This window comes from Stegostoma tigrinum, chromosome 29 (genome assembly GCF_030684315.1).
Source record: "Stegostoma tigrinum isolate sSteTig4 chromosome 29, sSteTig4.hap1, whole genome shotgun sequence".
Lineage (NCBI taxonomy): Eukaryota > Metazoa > Chordata > Chondrichthyes > Orectolobiformes > Stegostomatidae > Stegostoma > Stegostoma tigrinum.
Window position 1 is genome coordinate 30,065,834 of NC_081382.1, and position 23,258 is coordinate 30,089,091.

At 41.7% G+C, this 23,258-nt stretch overlaps 1 protein-coding gene across 10 annotated transcripts in view; it reads right to left on the reverse strand.

Annotated features, from left to right (window-relative positions):
- Window positions 1–23,258, reverse strand: part of garnl3 (GTPase activating Rap/RanGAP domain like 3) — a 387,754-nt gene that overhangs the window by 297,693 nt on the left and 66,803 nt on the right. The window lies entirely within an intron of this gene.

The following is a 23,258-nucleotide window of genomic DNA, read 5'->3' on the forward strand; positions in this document are numbered from 1 at the left end:
AAAGCAGTTCCAGTAAGGGTGGCTAATAAAGGCTGGACTGCCACAGAATATAGGGCATCACGGAAACTGGCAAATAAATCATACTGACTCAACTGACTGAAGAATCATGGTGTCATTGCACAGGGCAGTGAGAGCGGTTGTGACAACCATCCCCGATGAATAATCACGAAGAGGAACAACTTGTGTGCAGCTCCTTTACCCAGGCTTGAAATAGAACTTTGTCAAAAACTGGAGTCTATGTCGATATGCATGAGCTTTACAATGGGTGGACCATAGCACAACCCTGAACATGCAAACATCAGCTCTTTTGCCCAACTGTTTGTAAATATCCATAAATCCATTTCAGAAGCACAGCAGAACAAGCTTTTTTTTTACTTCAATCCGTTCCTACTTGCTTCAAGTTTACTTCTAAAACAAATGGATGAACAAATTAAAATAGCATGACAAGGATTTAGAAGGGAGTGCATTAAACAGCGTGCTGTAAATAGCAGCACCGAGCCAATTCTCTCCAAAGCAGGAACTTCAGTTTGGTATATGGGAAGAAACATACATCATTTTATCAAGTGGTTTGCAGCAGCTTTCATCAGTTTTGAGGAGAATTGGGGTGTCCACGTCATGTACCTCCTCAATACGATCATCTCCCGGCCACCACATCTTGAATTAAAGTTGTAACTACACAACAAGTAATTTGTTGCAGTAATTAACAGGGGACAACTCAACAGTCATGGTACAATTGATGGCAAATGCTGGATTTTTAATTTCAGAATGCAGGATTTTTAATATCATTGCAACCAATCCATTAAGAAAGCCTGGCAGAAAATACTGGCATTACTCAGACACACCAGGCCAACTGTTGTGCTGCAGTAATGGGTGCCCTTGTAGGCTGAAGGACTTTAAGGGAAGGATGGAGAGATCCTTCTTTGCTATCTAAAGTCGATTGTACTTGGTGCTGCCAAATAAACCCAAATAAGTATATATTTCACTCACAGAGTTTCAGTGCAATTGTCAGAAAATTCCCCAAAATCCCAGTTGATAGTCAGGTAATTTTGTTTGTTCTGTTACCATAACAAAGTTAAATTACTTCCCTGCAGAAAATGACAATCATAATCATAATCACTGATGAATTTTAATACACCACCACCTACACATCTTCAATAGGAGAATCATGTCATTAATTAAGGACATGGTGCCAATTTAATCTTCCAGAAATATTATTGGAATCAAGCTTACGTTTTAAATAATGTTAGTGGCTGCTTCAGGAGATAATAAAGAGCCAAGAAATACATTAAGTCACACCCTCTGCAAGATCAACGTCATTTCGCTCGCATCAAGCTCTGCACATTGCCTGTCTCTTGCAACACTAGTCTGATGCAAGTCGCCCTTTTGAGACAGATCTTTGACAATTAAAACGCTTTCCCAGATGTTATTGTACCAGATTGAACAATCTGGAGAAGATGTACGTAGCTGCAGTTCTAGAATTATAATTACAACAATTAACTCACCGTCCAAAAACCATTTTTGACAGTATTAATGGCATACAACAACATCAAAGCATCACCTTGCAGTACATTCAGGAGCGCTATTAAATAAAGTGCTAGATATTAAATTAAATCCCCCACTCAGTAAAGTCTCAGCCAATTAACATCTTGGAAAACTAAACGTGGGAGAAAGCTTAACCAGCAGCAAGTTAGCAGCACTTGCTGCAAAATGCACAAAGGCAATGGCAGCAGTGTAACAGTACAGTATGATTCCCTCAGAACTGGCCGACTGAACATCGAAGCACAAACTCCTCAACTGCACAACACAATAGCCACCAGAGCTACAAATGTGATATGCAGCCAGCGAGACATTGGTTACTTTCTTGCTTTGCCATGGTTATTTATTTTAATCCAATTTATAGATTGACTAAAATACTAGAGAGAGTTCAGACACTCAAGTCATTGACTCAAAAGTTCCCACGCCTACCACAATACATAGATAGTCATCTTGTCATTGGCTGGATACCCAGAGAGTGGCATGGTTAGGAGATCTGGTTGTCCAGGAGAAGATACAAAATCAAGATTATGGCTACAAATTCAAATTTTAAGGAAGTAACTGATTGTATTCCACAGGGATCTGCATTGGAGACTCAACCATTCACTGTGTTTCTTAACAACTTATATAACACAATTGACAGCCAATACCTAAGTTTCAAGTTTATTGCTGACATAATGATTTGCAGTACAGTGGGTTAACTGAGTAGGCAAAAATGTGGTCCACAGAATTCAATGAAAGTAAATATGAAATACTCCATTCGGAGCCAAAAGGTATAGACTGGATTATTATTTCAATGGTGAATAATTAGCAAAAGGACCCGAGAGATTAGTCTTTGTTTAAAGAACTACTTGCAATGGGGAGAAAGTTTAGCTGCAGCTAATCAAAGCCCCAGACCTCATCTGGAAAACTCTACATAGCTTCAAATTGTGTATTTTAGAAAGGGTATATTGACCTTAAAAGGAATGCAGTAGAGATTCTCTAGAAAGTTATCAGAATTCCAGAGTTTAGATTATGAGGGAAGATAATATAAAATAGGCTTGTGCTTGCTGCAATATAGAAGACTATATTGATTGGATTGAGATTCTGGGGGGGTCTTGAAATGAATTGGTTGAGGAAATAGAGAAAATCTGGTGAGGAATGTATGACGAATGAGGGGCCCAACCTTTAAATGAGAGTCAGGTCATTCTCGGGCAGAAGTTAGGAGACCTTTCTCCCTTTGAACAGAGTATGACATTCTCTCCCACAACAAACAGAATTAGTTAATTAACAATCTTAAACCCGAGGTCAGTATATTTTTGCTAGCAATACGTATTAAGGGAAATGCAGTCAAGGTGGATGAATTGGGTTCGCATATAGGTCACGCATTAAATAACAGAAAAAAATCAAAAGGGCAGAGTGGCCTGCACCTTTATGGTTATTTTGGTGCTTATCCTCACCATAAATTTTCACTATCTGCATTAATTTAGGCAGCAGACCAATTAAACTAAGGTGAAATCCTAAATGTCAGTTTGGCTCTTTGCTTCTTGCCTCTAGGTTGATTCTAAATGTTTTGTGTTAGAGAATCAGATAGTCAAAAATGTCATTTTTCAAACATGTTATTGAACTGAGTCCCATCTGCTTGCTTTGGTGAATATACAATACCCAATGACAGTCTTTTGATGAAAGCAGGCAGTTTTCCTGGTGTCCAAGTTGAGATGTACCATTCAAACTATGCAACGCAAATAGAATAACTTCCTTCACATTGCGCTGTTCGCTATGAACAAATCAGATGTTATATTTGTTCCAAAATTACCATTTCAAAAGGTAAGTAAAGGGCCATGAAATACCTGAGAAGGTATTGAGCTGCTTTACATTGCTTTCTATAATGGAAGGAGACATCCATTGCATAATGTAAATTGATACATCTAGTATTTTGATATGGTTCAGTCGAGGGGAGAGGTTAGTAAATGTTATAGGAATGTTTTAATGTCAGCAAACACGACATTTTCTGCAAAATAACAAATAACTAAGTATATATGAATTGAAACTCACCTCCATTAGGAAGCTGCTAAAAATACCATTGCCTTGTAATCATTGTCACAATGCTGACACTTTAAGAAGTTAATCTGTCTTGTATTTTTTTGAAGAGAGGCTGTAAGGCAGAGGCACCAAGCAGTCTATCAGAACCACTGGAGTGAACAGCTTGGAAGGCCTTTGTTTTTTTTTGAAAAACAACCTGAATGGGTTTGGCCAGCTGCCACAAATCAGGATTTCTGGGTTTTTAGGTTTAGCTTTAAGCAGAATCCAATGGGGCGTCAACAGAGTTGGAAGCTTCAGTGAACGTCTCTTGGCTGTTACTCTCCTTGAATTTTCTCTTTATCGTTTTTTTATTCCTCCTGGATGGGAGAACTGCATGTTGGAATCTGTGTCCGAATTTTCCTTTTTGCACAGGGGTATGTTTATGGGACCTTACTATATTGGAACTGTTAATTAGTAATAGCTACTGTATGCATTATTCTGTTAAGCTTTCCAATAGAGCTATGTTATTCTAAATTCCTCTTTCTTTGGTTATATTTTAACTACAATGTTTAAATAAATTGTGTTATGCTTAACACGAGTAATTTGACTAGTCATATTGCATTAAGAACAAACACTTCACATTTTCCTTTCAAAATACGAAAAAAGTTAACTCTAGTCTACCTTCTTGAAATATTTTGAAGGGGCCTGGTCTGGTTCACAACATCATGCGTAGGCAATCTTCTTTATAGTATCACAAGAACCCTTTACTTTACATTGCCTCTAAGTCTCTATCCATGACATTCAATATCCTTTACATTCTCTTATCTTGCAATATGTGATCAGTATTCCTCTGTATTTGGCCTGTCACAATGAGTTTTCAAAGCCTTTAATTGATTTTATTTCAATGACATAATTGAGATCGCAGCTTGTGCAGGCAAGGCACATGTTTTTGCATTTTAATATGGAGATAGTCAGCAAACCCATATCAGTCTCAAAAGGCTGATCCCCAAAAGCTGTCAGCTCCTGTATATCTGACAGCTGCTGGTCTTGTTGCTTTGAGAACCCAGAATCTTGGCAATAGTCATTACAACACATTCTGAAAATGCATTGATTAATGCAAAATATGGTAGGAAAATTCTAAGATAAAACTCTAATTGCTGTGGAGTTGAAGAGTGAGGGACAGAAGGGTGGCAATTAGACCAAGGAGCTGACAAATGGTCAATCAGTAAAGTTGAGGCCAAGGCAGCTACATTTCACTTGGGACTGTCCTGTGAGCGTTATCAGCAGATTCCAAGGAGGTCTGACTCGGGAATTCATCAAGTTGTGTCAAGGAATGCAACTGATGATGGACACGTGCAGGCAACTGGTTTGCTCTCCAACAATGCCCAGCCATTCTACACAGAATGATGCTCAAGCATAAAGTCAGGATGTAAATAACAGCAGCAATAATTGTACAGCACCATCTCAACCTTTTAGCTCTCTGTCTCCTGCCTCTCAAAGCATCAGAGAACAGTGGCGCATTGATCATATTACTAGAATATTAATGCATAAAGTCCTGAGCTAGCAATCCAAGATCAATTTCAAATCCTCCCACACCACTTGAAAAATTTGAATTTAAGGTTCTAAAGTTCTGGAAATACCATACTGGTATGGATAAAAGTAAACGCTGTAAGATGGTCATAAAGGGCTAAATGGTTCACTTGTGTGTTTTAGCAAAGGAAATCTGCCATCCGTTACCCAGATCTGTCTATATGTGACTCCAGTCCAATACCAGCAATGTCGATTCTTAATTACCCTCTGAAGTTGCCTAGTCAGTCATCCAGTTGATTGAAATCACTCCAAGAAGACCCATCACCACATCAAGGGCAACTAGCAGTAGCAAGAGCTGCCCCTTTACCAGCAACATTGACATCCTGCAAAAAACAAAGAACTTCTACAGATCTGAAGAAGGGTCACTGGACCCAAAATATTAACTCTGTTTTCCTCTCTCCACAGATATGGTGAGTTTCTCAGCAATGTTGGTTTTTGATCCACATCCTGAGACAGGTTTCAAAACTGAAAAGTGACCGTGTTGGTTCAAGGCACAAGTCCTCACCATTATGCCTACCCTCCTGCCACCCTCAAATCTAAGTTTGCTTTTCGTTCTCTAAATGCAAGGTAGAGTCAATTTATGGAGAAGACTTTAAAGGAACCTTTAAGCAAAGTACCTTCCTGCAGTTTGAGATAGTAAGAACTGCCGATGCTGGAGTCAGAGATAATACAGCGCGGACGTGGGGGAACACAGTAGGTCAGGCAGCATCAGAAACGCTGACGTTTCAGGTTGACGTCCCTCTAGTTCCACACTGCGTTATCTCCACCTTCCTCCAGTTTTGCTGTTTACACTGGAACACAGAATGGTCCACCATGGTGCAAATTATCAGTCTTCACACAGCCCTGTCTGAAGGAATGAGCAGTGGCCAAAAGATGCAGATGAATCTAACTGGGGTCTTGCCATACATTATAAGCAGTCTCTCCTCTTCACCCACCAGGAAGCAAAAGGACAGTCACTTTCCCTCCTTTCTTCAGCTGTTGGTTTTGATCATGCTCTTGTTTGTATTTCAGACTCTCATTATCAGGCCTGACTTTCACATAGAATCATAGAGTCATACAGCATGGAAACAGACTCCTTGGCCCAACTCATCTACGCTGACCAGACATCCCAATCTGGCCTAGCACCATTTACCAGCATTTGGCCCATAACCTTTCATCCAATCACCGTTCGCAACACTTTGGGTTTTATGAGATTTTATGCCATTCCAATGCCCCCTTGTCTCGAAGTAGTTTCTGAAGTCTTTAATTTCCTTTTAATAATCAATCCTGTCACTGAAATCTGAAACTCCTGCTCACTGAAAAGTCACTTCCATCTTGTTATCACATAAAATGCAGAAAATAATTTACAATTGCTAACAAAAGTTAAGTAGGTTATTCCCAGTTATCAATCTATTTAACTGCTCTTATGTTTTCAGTCAATTTGATAGCTGCTCATTATTTTAATATTCTGATTTCCTGGTCCCTACTTAGATCTCCCCTTCAAAGATCTGGAATTGTAAGAGCCAATGGACAAATAGCCAGCTCCCTGACCTCTGGCAAAGTCACAACTGGGCTGACTCTCCCTACCAGAGCAAATGGCCTCTACTCACCTCCTAAACTGGGCAGCGTAACAAGAAGTCAAAATCTCAGCACTTTGAGAATTATGCGCACCAGTTCAGCTCTCTCAGTTCAACAGAAAGAGGTCCTATACTATCACCCCACTTTGCTTCTTCGGCACAATCTGTGAATCCATTGCCATGCCCTGTTCAACTTCCAATGAGACCATTTGTCTCCAGTCACACACACACACACACACCACTTCCATGGACCACTGGTACAAGTACCCCTCCACTGTAGCACTCATTCATTGGCACAACGTGCCCGCATACCACATTACAGCACTGCCAAAATGCATTGACTCACCACACCGTCATTTGCCACTGGGTACCATGAGCCACTGAATGGCAAGAAGAAGGTGTAATAGGAAGTACAAAACAAAAACAGAAATTACTGCAAGGTCTCAGCAGGTCTGGCAGCATCTGTGGAGGGAACTCAGAGATAACATTCTTGGTCCAGTGATCCTTCTTCAGAACAGCATAGGAAATGCATTTTATTCAAAGTACTCCCTACTCCCCACCTTTATACAGAATAAACTTCACTGCTTAGTGCTACTTATTGGATTGTAGATATGGAATGGTTGAGGAGGGTCGCCCTCTGATGACTGGTTTTGGGAACAGTAGCACTGTTTCCAAAAGCGGCCCCACTAAGCAAGGGCTCAGTGCTCAAATACATCACAAAAGGTGCTCTAGAGATCCTCGCTCCAGGAAACCATGTGGCTCTCTGGAGGTGTAGCATTTCCAGCTCTTTTTCCAAAAGGTTCTCCCTAAACTAGAAACAGAGTACTTAATCTTTTGAATTTCAAGAGCCAAGAAAATAAAACTCCCTCTTCCTTATAATTGTATCACCATTCTTTTATTATCTCTGGGCAACTACCCTCCCTGTCCGCACTATGGGTGTATGTCCTTGATGCAGACTGCAGCATGTTCAAGAAATATCTCACCCTGACCTTCTCAAGGGTAATTAAGAATGGACAATAAACTCTGACCTTACTAGTGATGCCCACCTCCCATGAATGAATGAAAAGTTGCAAGATTTATAATCCTTTCACAGGACATTTTGGCTTCTCGGTGAGTGATCTGTAAATTCCCTGCCCAACCCAACCCACTGCCCGAAGCAGCTCCCAGGACATTGTTCTATTTGTGTCAAGCACAGTACTAACAGCACAACATCAGCAGTTTTTGGCACTCCACTGTGGTAAGAGATCTTAAATTAAATAAAATACCAGGTGGAGTGGCAGAGATATTTTCAGTGCACCCTGTGGGAACTTTTGTTCTAAAGTTGCTCTGACAACAAAATTCTGCCTCCCAATTCTTTTATTTATTAATAGTCAGTATGTTACAAAAATTGCAATTATCCCAACAACTAACAATAAGAATCAAAAATCAGTCAATTTTGATAGATGAAACATATTATTTATAACTTGTGATGTTCTCGCTGGAACTTACAATTACTCTTGCAGTGATAAGGTGCAGTCAGGCATGCCTATCCACACAGGTTCCAACACGCATGTAGTCTCAGTCTTTGTCTGAAACCTGTTTCCAACTCTGTGACAGAATCTTGAACCTCAGCGTCAATCGCAGCAGACCTATACATTGATATGGTACACTCAAGACCAAAATGTTTTATTGAGTAGTGCTCAGAATATGGGCTGTAAGTCTTGATGCTCAATCAATTCTCCACTGGAATAGCTCAGTGCCAACATTTTTAAAAACACCTGGTGTCATATTCTCAACCATAAAGATGAGATGTCAACTCAGCACAATTAAGACACTGCCTGGGGTAACCCTGGAATATTTGAATTCATTTAGTATCTCTTTACGTCACAGAGAATTCAATTTTAAGTCACACTGGAGCAGTCTGTATTTTTTGCTGGTACCATTTTCCATGAAACCCTGCTCTCTGTAAGTGCCCATCCTGTGACCCTTGTAAATTCTACAGTAAATAACTCTGCCCTTTCTCTTTAAATTCAATTAGCAGTAAGCTGACTAGCAAATTGGCAACCATTTGGAGCTTGCGATTAACTGTGTAATAAACATCACGGACAAGGTAACCACACCTTCTTCATTTAACACAAACCTTTAATCCCACAAATTAAACACAGTTTATACATTATGCTGTATATCAGAAACCTACACTAGCTGATATTCTTGTTCCTTGCCATTATAAGTTGGTCTAATGTGTAACCATTTCCATTGGTACTTTTGTGGAAGCTTTTGTAACGGACATTTTAACGAGAATTTGGACCCAAAAATATTACTTAAGAAGCCACTTAAGGGAATGACACTCACAGAGAAATTGCAAGTGAAACAGGATTGTCATGGCCTAAGCAATCACTCCAACTTGTGGATCTGAGAGCCTCCTGGACCACTTTCACCCTCTCACCAACTAGCTTGTTTCATTCAAGGTTCTCAGTTTGAAGAGAACTGGTGAGAAGAATGGCAAGGTATTTGATACAAACATTTAAAATTATGAAGGGAATAGATAAGATAGAAACAGGGAGGTTATTTCCACCGGTGGGTGAAACTAGAACCGGGGCATAGCCTCAAAATAAGGGGGAGCAGATTTAGGGCTGAGTTGTGGAGGAACTTCTTAACCCAAAGGGTTATGAATCTGTGGAATTCCCCACCTAGTGAAGCAGCTGAGGCTACCTCGTTAAATGTTCTAAGGCAAAGGTAGATAGATTTGTGAACAGTAAAAGGAATTAAGGGATTATGGCGTGCAGGAGGGAAAGGTGGAGCTGAGTGCACAAAATGATCAGCCATGATCTTTTTGAATGGTGGAGCAGGCTTGATGGGCCAAATGGCCTAGTCCTGATCCTATTTCTTACGTTTGTACTAGTTCAATCCATTGTAATGAAAGGAATCACAGATCTAACAGATAAAATTAATAATTTATGGAGTATATTTTGCCTATATTGTTCATTGTTCTGCCATGATGGTTGACAATGAACATTAGAAGTTGGTATAAATATTATGAGTCAATGGAGGGATTGTAAGAATTCTTTTAAACAAGGCTTGCATTCATTCACATGAAGTAACCAATTCAATTTATTGTAATATCTTTGGTCACTTTCGCGTATTCAGTTAATCCAAACATAACACTGGAAATACAATCCCACAAAGATATCGCATTCGCAAAGCAGACAATGGGAAAAAGACCCCATCAATCACCCTACTTTGAAGCATTAACTGGAATAGATTAGACATTAACCAGAATAGTTTAGAAACAATAACAGCACAAACTGAATGCATTTGATTAAAGAGAAAAGAGTGCTACATACGCCAACTTAACTTGAAACACAACATTCAGTAACCCAATGTCAGATGACAGTGACATATTTGAATAGCTGGTACTGATTAGCCTTATATATGACGTAGTATGGTATTAACCAATACTTTCCATGCTGTCTTTAGACACACCATTGGTGATTACATGTTGACATTCCTTTAACAAGCTTAGGGCTCACATCTCCCGAAAGACATTCCTTCAACCACATACCAAAGTTTACCCACTTAGTGCATCTGAAACACCACAACAAGAAGGCAGAGTCTGATCCAATCACTGGGGCAGCACTGGACAATATTTACATGATGTAATACTTCTTAGCGCACCAAGCTTTGCCATTTTCTTGACAATGTCAGATTCCATTTTCAGTATATTTTTAAATTGAAGGAAAATTAATTTTACAGGCTGCCCTATCTCCTAGATCCATTGTTTCCCTGCACGATAGTCCCAAAATATAGAAATTGGCTCCTCCAGGATATAGGACAAATCTGCAACATTTTAACTGGTTGATCTAGGATGCATCCTTTAAAAGCAGCTACAGATATTCCCTTTTCAAAAGCAACCTCATTACTTAATAAGACCAACAGAAGGAGGAACTCATCCGCAGCTCTCCTGAACAGCAAGCCTTTTGGAAACAATCTTGTGAAGTTCATTAGGCCTGTCAACAAACGTAATATCTTCAGCTTCATTTCTGCCCCTACTACAAGTTTATAATAGAAATCAAGACTGAAATATCATCCCACTTCAACTCTTAAGTGTTTATTCTCATTTAAATCTCTTGTTTCTTTCTCTTCCTTTTACGTTTGGTAGGTTTCCAAACAACAATCTGCTCTTTTTAATTCACAAAAATATTGATTCTGTATTTATTCTAATACAATGCAACAAATGAAGTTATACACAATTACAATAACAATGAGGGACTGTGAACCTACAGCAGGTAAGCACACGCAAAAGGGTGCTGGCAAAATTACACAATGGAACAAAGTGTGGAGCTGGATGAACACAGCAGGCCAAGCAGCATCTCAGGAGCACAAAAGCTGACGTTTCAGGCCCAGATTCATCATCAGAGAGGGGGATGGGGTGAGGGTTCTGGAATAAATAGGGAGAGGGGGGAAGGCAGACTGAAGATGGAGAGAAAACAAGATAGGTAGGGAGGAGAGTGTAGGTGAGGAGGTAGGGAGGGGATAGGTCAGTAGGGAAGATGGACAGGTCAAGGAGGCGGGATGAGGTGGTAGGTAGGAAATGGAGGTGCGGCTTGAGGTGGGAGGAAGGGATGGATGAGAGGAAGAACAGGTTAGGGAAGCAGAGACAGGCTGGACTTGTTGTGGGACGTAGTGGGGGGAGAGGACGAGCTGGGCTGGTTTTGGGATGCAGTGGGGGAGGGGGAGATTTTGAAGCTGGTGAAGTCCACATTGATACCATTGGGCTGCAGGGTTCCCAAGTGGAATATGAGTTGCTGTTCCTGCAACCTTCAGGTGGCATCATTGTGGCACTGCAGGAGGCCCATGATGGACATGTCATCTGAGGAATGGGAGGGGGAGTTGAAATGGTTCGCGACTGGGAGGTGCAGCTGTTTATTGCGAACCAATTGGAGGTGTTCTGCAAAGTGGTCCCCAAGCCTCCGCTTGGTTTCCCCAATGTAGAGGAAGCCACACCGGGTGCAATGGATACAGTATACCGCATTGGCAGATGTGCAGGTGAACATCTGCTTGATATGGAAGGTCATCTTGGGGCCTGGGATGGGGCTGAGGGAGGAGGTGTGGGGGCAAGTGTAGCACTTCCTGCGGTTGCACGGGAAGTTGCCGGGTGTGGTGGGGTTGGAGGGCAGTGTGGAGCGGACAAGGGACAGTGGTCTCTCCGGAAGGCAGACAAGGGTGGGGATGGAAAAATAGCTTGGGTGGTGGGGTTGGATTGTAGATGGTGGAAGTGTCGGAGGATGATGCATTGTATCCGGAGGTTGGTGGGGTGGTATGAGGACGAGGGGGATCCTCTGGGGACTTCCTCTACATTGGGGAAACCAAGCGGAGGCTTGGGGACCGCTTTGCAGAACACCTCCGCTCGGTTCGCGACAAACAACTGCACCTCTCAGTCGCGAACCATTTCCACTCCCCCTCCCATTCCTCAGACGACATGTCCATCACGGGCCTCCTGCAGTGCCACAATGATGCCGCCCAAAGGTTGCAGGAACAGCAACTCATATTCCACTTGGGAACCCTGCAGCCCAATGGTATTAATGTGGACTTCACCAGCTTCAAAATCTCCCCTCCCCCACCGCATCCCAAAACCAGCCCAGTTCTTACCCTCCCCCCACTGCATCACAAAACCAGCCCAGCCTGTCTCTGCTTCCCTAACCCGTTCTTCCTCTCACCCATCCCTTCCTCCCACCTCAAGCCGCACCTCCATTTCCTACCTACTAACCTCATCCCACCTCCTTGACCTGTCCATCTTCCCTACTGACCTATCCCCTCCCTACCTCCTCACCTATACTCTCCTCTCCACCTATCTTCTTTACTCTCCATCTTCAGTCTGCCTCCCCCTCTCTCCCTATTTATTCCAGAACCCACTCCCTATCCCCCTCTCTGATGAAGGGTCTAGGCCCAAAACGTCAGCTTTTGTGCTCCTGAGATGCTGCTTGGCCTGCCGTGTTCATCCAGCTCCACACTTTGTTATCTTGGATTCTCCAGCATCTGCAGTTCCCATTATCGCTTACACAATGGAACAATTTGTCTATTCTCAAACAATGTCACTCATCCACCATTCTTGTGCCGCACTGCCTGTGATGTCAGGATCTGATCAGCAGCAAATTGGTTTGGGAACCAGAGAGGCCAAGAAGCTAAATCTGATCAGGATGGTAAAGGAAGGCGAGAGTGGAACACAGAAGAAACACAGTGTGATGATGATGATGCAGCTTTCAAGAGGTTATTTTGTCCTGGTTTTTTTGAAGAGAGGTAGTAAGGCGGAGGTGCAGAGTTGTCTCTAAGACAATAAACAATTTGTGAGGCCTTGGGGTTTTTTTAAAAGTTGGAACAATGGAAGCAGCTTGTGTGGCCAGCTCTCATAGACCAGGCTTTCTAATTATTTTTTCATCTTTCAGTTTAGCTTTAAACAGAAGCTATTGGGTTCTCAAAAGAGTTGGAAGCTTCAGTGAGTGTCAATTGGCTGCGATTCTCTCGGAATTTTCTCTTGATGCTTTTTCCTCCTGGTTTGGAGAACTACATGTGAGAATCTACTTCTGAATTTGCCTTTTTGCTAAGGAGTGTGCTACTGTAATAGTTACTGTACCTATTATTCTATTAAGCTTTCCAATAGAGTTAACTTATTCTAAATTGTTCTTTTTGTTTATATTTTTAACTATAGTGTTTAAATAAATTGATTAAATTTTAAATGAATTAAATAAATTAAATAAATAAATAAAACAAGTGTTTTGCTTAACGTTGAATAGTTTGACTAGTTGCATTGCATCTGGAACACGGCATTTCACATCTATCTTTAAAATAAGAATAAGTTAGGTTCGAGGCTACCATATCAAAATATTTTGAGAGGGTCTAATCTGATCCATGACATCAAGGAAAATAATCAATTCAAAAGACAACAAGCATAATTGAGTCCCACAGCAGAAAGAAGAAATAACACCCATATAACAGTTCAACTTATTTTCATGAGCTTTCTACAATGTATTCGCTCCAAAGACAACATGCAAATAGTAAGTATAGGAAAGCGCACACTAAAAGTTTGTCATGTGAAAAAATCCTGATCATTAAAATGAAATAAAAGCAAGACAATTTTTTAAAAAGAAGGAAGTACAAAAGATTACCCATCCTACAAACTGTAAGCTATAACAAAATCAAAGAATAGCGCATAATGGAAAGTACACAGACGATAGCTCAGGATAGAGGAGATGGAACTCTATCCAGTGAGTCATGACCTGCAAGCTCGGCCTCAAATTGCACTTGGACAATATTGTAATGTTCCACTGAATTCCAGTCACTCCCACTGCCGGTGTTAGTGGTTTACAGTGACTGGGCCCACGATACAAGGACCAGCAAACCAGACAGCAAGAGCAATGTTCTCTCTTATTTCTGATTTTTCCCTGTGACAGGCTTCTTGCACTGCACACTCTAAAACAGGCACGCAGACAAGCATACATTCATCTTAAAGGGCACAGTGATCAACATTCACATCCTAGCAAAATCAATTGGGAAATGGAACTTAAGTCCAATAAACTAGTCCCACTATGAAGGGATTGAACCCTAACTACCTTCTGAAACAAGTATTGCAACTTACTATGTAAACTCAGACTTCTCCATGTCAAAAGAGAACAGAAATCATTAAAAAATCTAGTGTTGGCTTAGGTGCCAGCTGTGTCAAAGCACACCCAACCCATGTGACCTGAGGAGTCCTCCTCACTTCTTCCTGGTGGGAGAGGTCATGTGTTTGTAAGGTTCTTTACAAGGTACCAATGATGAGTAGTTGTGTTGCATCTTGTAGACGATGCTTGAAATAACCATGATACATCAGCAGTAGAGGGAGTGAATGTTGAAGGTAGTAGTTCATCAAGCCGGATGCTTTGTCCTAGATAATGTCAAGCTGCTCAAACCTTGTTACAGCTGAGCTATTCCAGGCAAGTGGAGAGTATTTCCATACACACCTGACTTGTACCTTGTAGATTATTAACAGGCACTAAGGAGTCAGAAGGTGAGTTACTTGTCACAGAATTCTGAACTTCTATTGGAGCCATAGTATTTAAATGGTATTGTATGTAAACCAGGCATAACAAGGTGTAGAGCTGGATGAACACAGCAGACCAAGCAGCATCAGAGGAGCAGGAAGGCTGACGTTTCGGGCCTAGCCCTTCTTCAGAAAGTTCTTCAGATTTTCTGATGAAGGGTCTAGGCCTGAAATGTCAGCTTTCCTGCTCCTCTGATGCTGCTTGGCCTGCTGTGTTCATCCAGTTCTACACCTCGTTATCACAGATTCTCCAGCATCTGCAGTTCCTACTATCTCTGAAACAACTTGTATTTAAAACAGTTTAGTTTCTGATTGATTATAACTCTCAGCATATTGATGGTGGGGGATTCAGCAACGGTAATGCTATTGAACATCACGAGCAGATGGTTAGATTCTCTCTAGGTGGAGATGGTTATTACCTAGGTGCATGAATGTAACTTGCTTTTTATCAGCCCAGGCCAGAATCTTCTCCAGCTCTTAAGACATTTAAGCATGGGCTGATTCAGTATCCAAGGAGTCACAAATGGTACTGAATGTTGCTCAGTCATCACCAAACATCCCCACTTCTGATCTTACGACGGAAAGAATGTCATCGATGACGCAGCTGAAGATGGTTGGGCCAAGGACACTTCCGTGAAGAACTCCTACAGAGATGTCCTGGAGCTGAAATGACTGACCTCCAACCATCTTCCTTTATGCCAGATATACGACTCCAATCAACAAAGAGTTTTCCTCCTGATTTCCACTGACATCAGTTTTGCTGGGACTCTATGATGCCACATTCAGTCAAATGCCGCCTTGATTCATAGGTAGCCACTTTCACCTCACCTCTGGAATTCATGTCCATGTTTGAACCAAGACTGTAATGATGTCAGAAGCTGAGTAGTCCTGGCCCTGCACTGATGTCCTGGGCTGTGATGATTGGCCTGCAACAACTGCAACCATCTTCCTTTGTGTTGGGTGTAACCCTCATCAGTGTGAAACTCTCTCTCTGAATTCTGTTGCATTTTGTTTTACCTGCACTCTTTGAGGCCACACTCAGCCAAATATTACCTCAATGGCTAGACTTCTGAGCAACCTTAGCATCAATAATATGTAAGGTACAGCCTCCCTTGATGTATGTGTTACATTTACTTTAATAGATTTAAATGGTTTAGAAAGGTCTCCCATTGTTAGACATACACAGTATGGAATGTAACACAACTAATCTGTAAAATAGATAGTTCTAAACTCATGCCATTATAAGTAGATAGAAGCATGTGGTGTCCCAATAGATCTTGTTACAAATATGTTATATCTTCTTTCTAGTTTAGTTTAGTAAAGCATCCTTAAATGTTGATTATTGTAGTTGCTTTGGCATTGTTCCAAGAAGTAAAATAAGGAATCCTATATCATCTCTACAGGCATAAAACAGTTTTATTGCAAAGCATGAACTTCAAGATTAAAGTTGAGTTCAAGTCATAATTGTTCAAAATCCTTACACAGAATCCCTACAGTGTAGAAACAGGCCCTTCGGCCCAACAAGTCCACACTGACCCACAAAGCATCCCACCCAGACCCATCCCCCTATAACCCACCTAATCTATACATCCCAGTCCACTATGGGCAACTTAACATGGCCAATCCACCTAGCCTGCACATCGTTGGACAGTGGGAGGAAAACAGAGCACCCGGAGGAAACCCACAGTGACATGGGGAAAATATGCAAACTCCACACAGACAGTTGCCCAAGGGTGGAACTGAACCTGGGACCCTGACGCTGTGAGGCAGCACTGAGCCACCATACCACCCATATACTGCAACATTGGTCAGCTTCTGATGTAACATGAAGCAACAACTGGGAAACACCTATATACCATGACAGCTGTTTAAAACAGTACACCCAAACATACTGTTCAAGTTTTCTGTTTATCCTCCATATTTTGTGGGTTAATTTCAACAGCTGAAGAAAGACCGAAGAAGAGCTAAAAAAAGTGATGCACAAGAATCATTATTTATCACTTACAACAAGCATCAGGTCTTTGTAAAAGTTTTACATTGATAAAATGTAAAAACTTATTCTGATTTTGAATCTTTTAACCCCCATTTGTCCAAATATTCATGGTCTCCGAATACTTTTCCACTTATACGTGGCCAAATGTATCAATATCAGAAAATACAGTCATGCCAAAATACTAAAAGATTTGATCACACAATTAGACAGAAGAATGAAATCTGCTTCACCCTGTTCATTTCTATATTCAATCATTGCACAGCGACTTCTTGACGCTAGTTAGACATTTCCTATCTTATGAAATGAACCCACATCAATTCACAAGGGGGCTGAAATGGCATAATCCTTTCACTTGCATCTTCTCAACATCCTTCAAAGTTAACAGGCTATTTCTAAATACAGGACAGTACTTTGTCCTAGTAATTTCAGGGACCTCCTCAACCACGGCTCTGTTAGCAATCCAAGCATCATCACACGCGTCCCACAGCATGCTACACGCCATGCGGTCAGCAACAATCCAGCCCTGTATGAAGCAGAGAAGACCATCCACCCAGCTCAAGAGCAGCAAGGCTCCTGGAGCAGACTATCTCACTGAGGCATTGAAGTGCGGAAGCAAAGAGTTCCTGCTGCAGCTACATGCCCTCGGCAGCCTTATTTGGAAAGAGGATGGCATCCCAGGAAGCTCCGAGATGCCACAATCGTGAGCATTTTCAAGAAAGGGAACAACTCCAACTCTAGTAACTACAGGGGAATCTCTCTGCTGTCGGCCATTGGAAAAGTCATTGCCAAGGTCTTCCTGAACTGTTTCCATCCTGTGGCTGAGGAATTCCTCCTAGAGGCACAGTGTGGTTTACGGCCATGGAGGGGCACAACAGACATGACTTTCGCCGCACGGCCGCTGCAGGAGAAATGCAGAGAAGAGAACGCACCCTTGTACGTGGCAAATTTTCAACCTCACAGAGGCCTATGACACTGTCAGTTGGGAAGCATAATGAAGCATCATGAAGACTGGTATGGAAGTGGTGGTAATGACGAATGGCTCCACCACCAACCCATTCTCCATTCAGACCAGTGGTCAAGCAGGGTGGGGCTATCACCCCCAACACTGTTCTCAATCTACCTCGCTGCCATGCTTCACCTCACCACCAACAAGCTACAAGCTGGTGTGATGCTAACTTACTAAACTGACGGGTAATTACTCAACCTCCACCCACCTTCAATCCAAAACCAAGGTCACCACAACTAGTGTCATCGAGCTGCAGTATGCAGTCGATGCTTGTGTATGTGCAATCTCAGGGGATGTACTCCAGACCTTCATCAGCACCTTTACAGAAGCATATGAGAGAGAGAGAGAGAGAGAGAGAGAGAGACGAAACTCCTCCACCAACCTGGCCTGGCATTAGGGAGTGAGCCCCCTGTCATCAAGGTCCACGGCGAGACCTTAGAGAATGCTGACCACTTCAAATACCTGTCAGCCAAAGCAGCTATTGATGAAGGGATCCAGCACTGCCTCCAGTGGGCTTGCACAGCCTTGGGCCTCCTGAGGAAAAGGGTGCCCGAGGACAACAACATCAGATCCGAAACCAAGATCATGGTTTACAGAGCTGTGGTGGTTCCCAACCTCCTATATGGCTCTGAGACATGGGCTGTCTGCAGCAGACACTTCAAGGCGCTGCAGCAGTAGCACCAATGCTGCCAGCCCAAGATCGTGCGGATCCACTGGGATGAAAGACCAGCATCCTCAACCAGGCCAACGTCCCTAGCACTAGGTGCTGATCACCCTTGATCGGCTGTAAAGGGCTGAGCACATTGTGTGCATGACTGACACCAGACTCCCCAAGCAGATGTTCTACTCCCAGCTTGGAAACAGCAGGCAAGGCCCGGTGACCAGAGAAAGCGCTTCAGTGATATCCTCAAGGCCTCACTGGTGGATCACCCAAAGTGGAGGAGCAGCATCCAGGAAGGCGTCGAGCATCTCAAGCCTTGCCATTGAGGAAAAAGTAGAAGCCCAGCATGATCAGCAAAAGGAGCTCACTGCCACATCAACGCCCCACACACCTTTCCCATGATCACCTTCTGACCCAGGTGTAACAGAGCCTGCAGTAGTCGTATCAGTCTGTACAGCTGCACATGGACTCACACTGAGAGTGGAGGAGAGTGCAAGGGACCCCCAATGATGACGAGTAACTTCCTTTACAGACAATGTAGAAGGTTCTTTTGAGTCATTTATGATGAATCTGCAAAATGGCATTAACCTTTTCTTTGGGTGCATGGTAAGAATATCAAAGGTAAAATCAAACGTACCCTACCTTGTCAAGCATTTGACAATCCATATAACCCATATAAATGGTAAAGTTTTGTTGATGTTGCAGAATATTTTCCAAAATGACACAGTATGAGCTGAGAAAATCCCAAAGTGACTTGCATGAAACCACAACCATTTGATTAATGAAAACATGTCACACAGTAATATATTGTCTCTTGAAACATGTTCAATTGTTCCAACGTGTCAATGCCACAGTTGTAAAAGTAAGAATTCCAAATGAAAGACAAAAATTAATAGAATGTTAACATTTGTAGTGAATAATGCATTAAGAGGGGAAGTAGCTTCAATATAATAAAGTTTAAAATTTTTGCTAGGACTCACAGTTCATGGAAGGGAATATTAATATACTCATTTCCTTATAAAATCAATTCCTTATCAGACAGTTAATCTATCTAGAATTTTAAAATTAACAACCGGTCTTCTATTTGTATTTCAATAGTATTGAAGCTTCTGTACATTACTAAAGCTACTGTTTATAACTAAAAGAAGACATTCTCAATGATCAAATTCTCTTAATACTTCAGAATTACCTTTTCAACCAAAAATAACCTTTGAATCTTTCTGCCTTTGGTAAAAGGTTAGGCCAAATTCTTACCCCCCCTTTTCCAGACACATGGCTCACACAGTGTTTGAGGAGCTTCAGGATTTCTTCCCCTCTTGACAGGATGTCCTCGGCTGGCTGTTCTCTTCTCTTCTGCCCATGTGACATTGCAGTGGATGAGTTGGAATGCATTTCAGGAAAAACAAGCTCACCGGCAAGAATTCCAATACTCTTATGATGGACTCCAGCATCCACCACCTCTGCCCACTCATACTGAATTCCACTCGTGCAATGTTAGCACTTGAGAGTTCAATTACATGTTCATCATATGCATTGACAAAGATCTTGGCCTTGACAACATCCTCCACCTTGGTCTCCAAAACAAATTGCAATCACTGTTAGCTCTGAACTGAACTTCTCTCAAGCCTACTTGGTGATCTCTGAACTGTGTCCTCTGTAAACTCTAAATTATCTAATACTCCTTTGCCATCATCGTCTCCCATGTCAAGTTCCACTTATCTTTCATTTTCACCAAAATTCATCTCCTGCTTTGTTCTACATTTCCTCTGTGTACTTGCCCTGAGACATTCTCCCGTGTAGCACTGGCATTCAGGCATGGGCAAGGAAAGATGTGAATGCATTGGAGAGAGGCCAGAAGTGACTTGTAAGAGTGGTTCCAAAAACATCAGAGATGAGGATAGACCGAAGAAGTTGGGAATGTTCTCCTAGGAGACCAGAAGGCTGACAGGAGATTCAATAGATGTTTTCAAAATCTCTCAAAAGACTAGCTACGGTAAGCTATTCCTGCTTGGAAAAGGATGCTGGAACTTTACATCATAAACAGAAGTTGTCAGAGAAATTCAGCAGGTCTGACAGCATCTATGCAGAGGAAGGACAGGTAATGTTTTGGGCCCGGTGACCTTTCTTCAGAACTCAAAACACGAGAGGGCATCAATTTAAAGTGACATGCAAAAGTAGTAAGTAAAGGTGATGTGTGAATGAGTAGTTACTGTAAGACATGCACTTACTGGAAGAGTGATGGAGGCAAGGTGAATTGAGGCATTCCAAGAGGGCACTGGATAATTATTTGCAGAGAAATAACGTTAAAGGATATGGGGGACAAATCAGAACATTGGCAACGATGCTTGTCTGAAGAGGTGGGGAACACATGATGGGCTGAATGGCCTAGTCTATGCTATAAAACTTCTGAGAATCTGAGTATCCTCTAACTGGGGCCCCCTCATCTCACCCCTTCCATTACTTCACCTGAGATTGCAGGCCTTTCCCAATTTCAAGGTCTGATTCCTTACAACTTTTCCTCCGAACCTCTGTTTCCTACTTTTAAAAGTCTGCTCAAAGTGCATCACTTGGGTTAGTTTTTGATCTCTTCTCCCTATCCTGTCGTAAAGCTTCAGATAGCAGCTTCTTTCCTGTTCTGGGACACTGCTCCAAGCTTAAACGTGGTTTATAAGTGAAACTTGTTTTTGCTTCAGAGCTACTACCCAATTTCATAGGCTAACTATTTCGGTCCTGTAATCCAAAGTTGTTTTGGCAACGTATGGTTGTCATTGCCGTGTAATATCGACAGTGTTCAGAGCAAGTAGCTGCATGTATCAGGTGGTGAGGGCTGGCATATGTGGATTAGTACTTTGAGGACCATTCACTTCTGTTGCCACTGTGATGCTACCTCCGAATCCTCCTATTAATTCAACTAAACAATGCCATGGGTCAGATTCTCCCATCATTAATTAGAGGCAGGAAAGCTAAATGAAACGTACTGCCGCCCTGTGTGCCGGATAGCTGCCTCAATTTCCAGTTCTACTTGCATTGGCGAAAACAAAATTTAAGGGGTAAGGTAGGCTAAGAAAGTGAAATTGCCCACCTGGCTAAGTCGTCTTATTGAGGTCATTCAGAAGCTACAAAAATGTCACTTTCTGAGACTTTCATCCAGATGGGCAGCTATCAGGAGTTGGAGAAGTTGACCAGCTCCATCCTGTTGGGTATTAGGAGCCCCAGCACTGAAATAGTTTTATTTGATGGGAAAAAGTGCACATTTGGACAAAAGCATTCTACTGAGCAGCAGGTGAATGTTAAGAACCAATCTTCTGCAACTGAACACCAGGTTTCAGCTCTTAATCTGCTCAGACAGATGAAGATCCACTCATTTTTTTAAGAACAATTTCATCCCAGGGTATCTTTCCAGTGCGTTCTCCTTTCCCTCACCAGCCACTAATTAGGTGGCAAAGCAGTCATCAAGATCCGAGCCTCATAAAAGCCCATGTTCCAGCAGACAAGCCCTGGAGCTGGGAAGGTGAGCGAGACTTGTTCCTCATTTTGACCAACCAGAAAATCTGGCTTTATGCCTTGTGCTTGTCGCTTCTAGCACTATGTAATTTTGTATTAGTTGCTTGTGATAGACTTTTCAATGACAGCCCTAGCAAGAAACGAGCAGCTTTTCTCTTCCCCTTTTTGTTAATTTTCCTAAAACCATTTCTGTACAGAAGCCATCCTCAGAATATCGGCACCTTCCCCAGCTAATGGACAGCTGTTTACGCATGTCCACCCAAGTCAGCTAAGAGGAAAATATAGCCCTCGTATATTATAAGAAAGGTTAAGCTCAATTCACGCAATGTCTCCAATCACTACAATTTATGGCACTATATGATGCTGCAGCACTGAACTTACGAAATCTTTCAGTGGTTTGCTATTTAAACTAATACCTTAGCTTCCATTTTATTCTGTTTTCATATCTGTAACTTTAATTATTTGTGTTTAGAACTTTATAAATAATCACATAATTGCTTGCAACAAATATTATAAGGATTCTTGTGTCAAATATTATTTTTCAATTTATTGGCTGAAGATAGACATTGAAATTTTGACAAATGACAGTTTTAACTGAAACAAAAAAGACTGGAACTATAAAAAACTGACAATTTGTATTATGAATCCACATTCCTCCTCACTGGGATGGAGATGCAGTATATCAGAAGATCCCATCACGCAGAGTAGCTTTTTAAACTGGGTGTGTTTTGTCACTATTCCAATACTTGTTGAATTCAAGAAAACCTGTCTGGTTAATTTTTTTATGCATATCTGCAAACTATCATGAATACACCAAAGCTGGCAATGTATCTTTTTTAAGTTCAAAATCTGTGTTACAGTCGAACAAGAAGAGGAGACCTAATCCATACCTCCTCACTTGGTCATTACTCAACATGGGAAGGGCACAAAACTGAATTTTGAGAACAAAGGCATCATACAAATTCTGCTCCCCAAATTGTGACTTCCTTTGCTACATCCCACCAATTATTAACTGTCATTATTAGCAGTATCTTCCAAGTGACCTCTGAAAATAGCTCAACTTACAATCAATGCAAATGGTTGATGTTATATCAACACTTTATATGAAAATCCATGAGTTTGCATAAGGTTGACTAGGATGCAAAATATATTGTACTGTGACTGCCCTGCAGCTCATAATATATTGCGTGCTTTCCATGACATCTCACCAACTGTTCAGATCTAGGACTGAGTTTACGAGTTACGCTAGCAAAGTCCAAACGTTTAGTATTTTGATCTAAGAATCATATTTAAACATGATATCTCCATCTAGACTTGCAAATTCATATAATTTATTTTATTATTTCACAGCCACAAAA